Genomic DNA, 4240 nt, shown 5'->3' with positions numbered 1-4240 from the left:
ATGGTACTTCCTTGTTCCAAATTTCATAGTGATCCTAATGCTACCAAGAATTATTTGCTTGTCAGTGAGACCGAATTCTGTGAATTAGCCTGTACTACAAGTGATGAAAAATGAATCACAGTCTGTTGATTGGAACAAGGTATTTTCCTCGTCCTTTTAATTGTGTGCTTAGATGAATTGATTTTGTCATTTTACAGTGTTTTATGCTAATTTAAACTATCTTCTTGTTTAATTTGGTTATTAGTCAAAATAAAGTGATACTGTAATATGATAGATAAATATAATTCTCTTTTTTTTTTGACGATATTATAGGAAAGAGATTTTATTTTAAAAGAAATTACATGGCACATTTAATTAATCAAAACTTTTGTTCTATTAAATTCATGTGTTTTGCTTCGGGGTGTCACAGTATGGAGCATTGTCTCGCAGCACATCCTTTCTTGGTAAAAGCCTTATTTTGTCGGCATCCACATAAACACCTTGTAGGACACATGTTCTAAGTATAACTTCCACATCTGAAGCTAATTTTATAAGCTCAGTTATTTTTTCAGGAGAAGTCTCATTTTTATTATTTTTGAATTCTTCATTTATCTTAAGTCTTGCAGCGTCTAAGCTTCTGGTGTCACCTTTGAACACATTTTGCCTTGTCTTATGTAAAACCTTGAAAACTTTCAAGACACGTTCATGTGTACTATATTCTGCATGTACTCCAACTATAATACATTCCCATATGGCTCAAATAATGTTCTCAGCCCAACAGCAACACCGCATCTCTCGCCCCAAAACAGTATCTTGCCTGCGAAGGTACATCGGACCATCAACTAACCTCTGCCTTTCGCATTGCTCAGATAAATATAATTCTCAAAGGTAGAATCACTGAGTAATGAGTAACCTGCTAGTTGGAAAGGAAAACTATTTTGTCCATATTATTTACTAAAACACATCAATAAGATTCTTTTAATAGCGATGATGCTAGTTTTGGGAGAAATTGAATAAGTAATTAAAGACCTAATTAAAATTCCTTCATTTTATGAAAAAGGCAATTTTTAAATAATTTCATAATCAATTTCTAGTAAATTGGATACACTAGAAAGATATAGTTTTACTATTGTTATATTCATATTTTTTTTATAATTTCGTGTTCTATTGTTTAAGTTGCCCAGAACAGTCCCATCTCGAGATGGGTGAGAAATAAATTTCATCATAAATAAATAAATATTCTCTACTCTATATGCAACCTTCAAGTGAAGGAGAATAACCGTAAAGGTAGATCTGCTGCTGCTGCTGCTGCTTTTTCTTATATTGCAATAGGATGGCAATAACAAAGTAATTCTAACTCTGTAAGGATGCACATGTTTGCATGAGTCAAGTACACACTAAGCACAAAAAAAGAGCAAGAATGGAATGTAGAATGCAAATGTGAACTATGTACAATAATTGATTTTTTTTCTTCTGTTTTCCACCAGCCAATGGTTGTGCATGTCTTGACAGCATGGAGTTTTTAAACCTGAATATTTAGAATTTATATTTCTCAAAATGGAGAATTTATAAACATTTGCTTGTCATTTCCTAGCAAGCTTCCGGATATCCCTTACTGCAGTGGTGGGATTCAAATATGTGAACATATTTCCATTCTGGGCCTGGGCAACAAAAAATTAGCTACCGGTTCTGCTGAAGTGGTGCGAACTGGCTGAATCCCACCATTGCCTTATTGCCACTAACATTATTCTATGTTTGATAAAACCCAATCAAGATGTTTGATAGCTCTCTATCACTGTAAAAAAACAACAACCACCCATGGAAGCTGGAATAAACATAACAATTCCAAAAGAAGGGATTTTTTTTTCTCCTCCTACCCCAGAGGGTTTTTTTCTTCACCAGCTTGTTTAATAAAGTACTCTTGAAATTCAGTATCGGTGAATCTGAGATGTGATGAACAGAGATGAATAAAATGCCAAGAAGTGGAAATGATAGGCAGCATTGTTATCTCATTATTCCCAGAGTGAGAATAATTTGTTCTCCCATTTTCACTAGTTTATTAATTTTAGATACTCATACTCTCCTCTTCAAACTAAGACAGCTAACTCCTGCCTTTACAATGGAGCTCACTTTGGGGTAGACATGCATAAAGTCTCTCATCCAGTGAGAGATGTTTGCCAAAATAGATGAACAAGTTCACATGAAAACAAAAAAACAGATATTCTTTTAAAAGTAGAATGCTATGTTTTTAATTGTGTATACAAAGTAATGACAAGAAATTGTGCTAAAATGTGTTGTATAGTGATAGGTTTTACAATAGGGGCACCAATTGTGAAAATATGGGTCACAAATAATAATAATGTTCAGGTGGTACACTGCAACCTCTGCAGCAAAACAAGTTATTCTTGGTAGTTACTATTAATAAATTTGCTTTCAACAGCTCTTAAAAGGGAAGAACCCATACACAATTTTACATGCAAAAACTACACAGTATGTACCTAATAGTTAAGAAGTCTGTTTTGTATGATAAATATAAAACTATGTTTCTAATTAATTTGCATCAATGGTTCATAATAGTGGGTCAGACTGACACAAATGAGGTATGCTAGCAATTACTTTTCTGTGCTTTGTCCAAGCACAAATGCAAAATGGTTGAACTAATGCAATGTAGACTCCTTAAAATTAAGTGTATCTCCAAACTGTACCTCTTTCCTTTTCCTAATGGCAACACTACACAGTGTTAAATCCTGTTATCTAGATGTGCTTTTCAAAGCATGAATATAATTTTGGAAAACAATATATCAGATAGCTTACATGTATATAACAAAAGGAATATTAAAGTTCTTTTTTTATAAACTTATTTATTTGCACAGTTGCCCATATTCATTTCCAACTTGGTAATAGGACAAGGAAGATTAAAAAAAACAGTATTAGCATTCCTGGTTTTCATTTCTGGGAATATAGCATTAAACTGTTTAATATGAATCATGTCTCTATAGAATGTAGAAATGTCTCCAGCCAGGTCTGGACTGGTAACAAGAGCTAAATATGGTGTATTTCATTTCATTCTTGCTGATAGCATTTATCAGCAAAATCTGGATAAAAACCTCCCGAAATATGCAACTTAAGCCTGATCATAACTGAGCTGCCGAGGAGGAAAGTGAGAGGATTATCTGAGGCCTGGAAGCACAAATCTAAGGTTGTATTGTCACTCTAAGCTATAGGCCTCTTGGCAAAGCATAGTGTAAGCTCTTAGCTGACAGGCCTTTTGACAACTGACAGACAAAAATATGAAACTTAAATTCTTCTTGACAGATAACTTGGTTGAATGAAAGGACCAATACAGCACCAGTACAGGATGGTGGCAGAGGAGAGAGAGTGCATGTACACACATTTTTTTTTCTATTTTTTTAAAAAGCTTATTCCTTAACTATCTGTAGTTAATTTGTTAGTATTCATAAATAACCAACTGAAAAATGTTTAAATGAAATAGTCTCTCCCACCCCATCAAGAAACACGTTGAAAGTTAAGGCTAACTAAACAATATATAAAAGCAGGAAAGTAGGTTTCTCTGGAAAATAAATAATTGATAATAAAGTGTTCCTTTAAAAACCATTCTTTAAATCAGAATTGATATGCTCTAACTATAAACTACCTATTGATTTGCTCTTAACTATTTCTCATGCTTGATGATTGGCTTTAATTTTTGCCTGCATTTTAGAAGTTGCTACCAGTAGCAGTTGTTCAGCTCTGTTAAAGCATTTCCCCCCCTCTCCATACAAGGGGTATGGACATTTAATAAAACAATAAAACAAGTCAGAATGAGCCCATGAAAAAATAGTAGCCCTCCATGGTTTGGATTAGTAGATTTAGTAACAGCAAAGTTTTTTGTTGTTTTTTTTTAAAAAAACACTCCACCATCATTTTAGTTATTAAACACTTTAATAAATCAATATATATGAGTATTTTATCTTAGATATATAATTTGGAAGGGTATCCATGAAAAATCTAGTACATCTACCATAACTTGAAAATATTTCAAAGATATAGCTGAAAATGAACCAGAGTCTTACTTTTGGCTACTTTAAAAAGTCTTTCTTTCTTTCTTTCTTTCTTTCTTTCTTTTTCTTTCTTTCTTTCTTTCTTTCTTTCTTTCTTTCTTTCTTTCTTTCTTTCTTTCTTTCTTTCTTTCTTTCTTTCTTTCTCTTCCTTCCTTTCAATTTTAAATATTAATCATTGCAGTTCCTCTTGGAAGAATATT

General features: G+C 32.9%; 1 pseudogene; it reads right to left on the bottom strand.

Moving 5' to 3' along the window:
- Window positions 1–314: 314 nt before the first annotated feature.
- LOC107283611 lies at window positions 315–818 on the bottom strand (annotated as a pseudogene).
- Window positions 819–4240: the final 3422 nt, after the last annotated feature.

Source organism: Protobothrops mucrosquamatus, unplaced genomic scaffold (genome assembly GCF_001527695.2).
Source record: "Protobothrops mucrosquamatus isolate PMUCROS unplaced genomic scaffold, P.Mucros_1.0 scaffold45, whole genome shotgun sequence".
NCBI lineage: Eukaryota > Metazoa > Chordata > Lepidosauria > Squamata > Viperidae > Protobothrops > Protobothrops mucrosquamatus.
The sequence above is the reverse complement of the archived record's forward strand: the minus strand, read 5'-3'. Positions and strand labels throughout refer to the sequence as shown.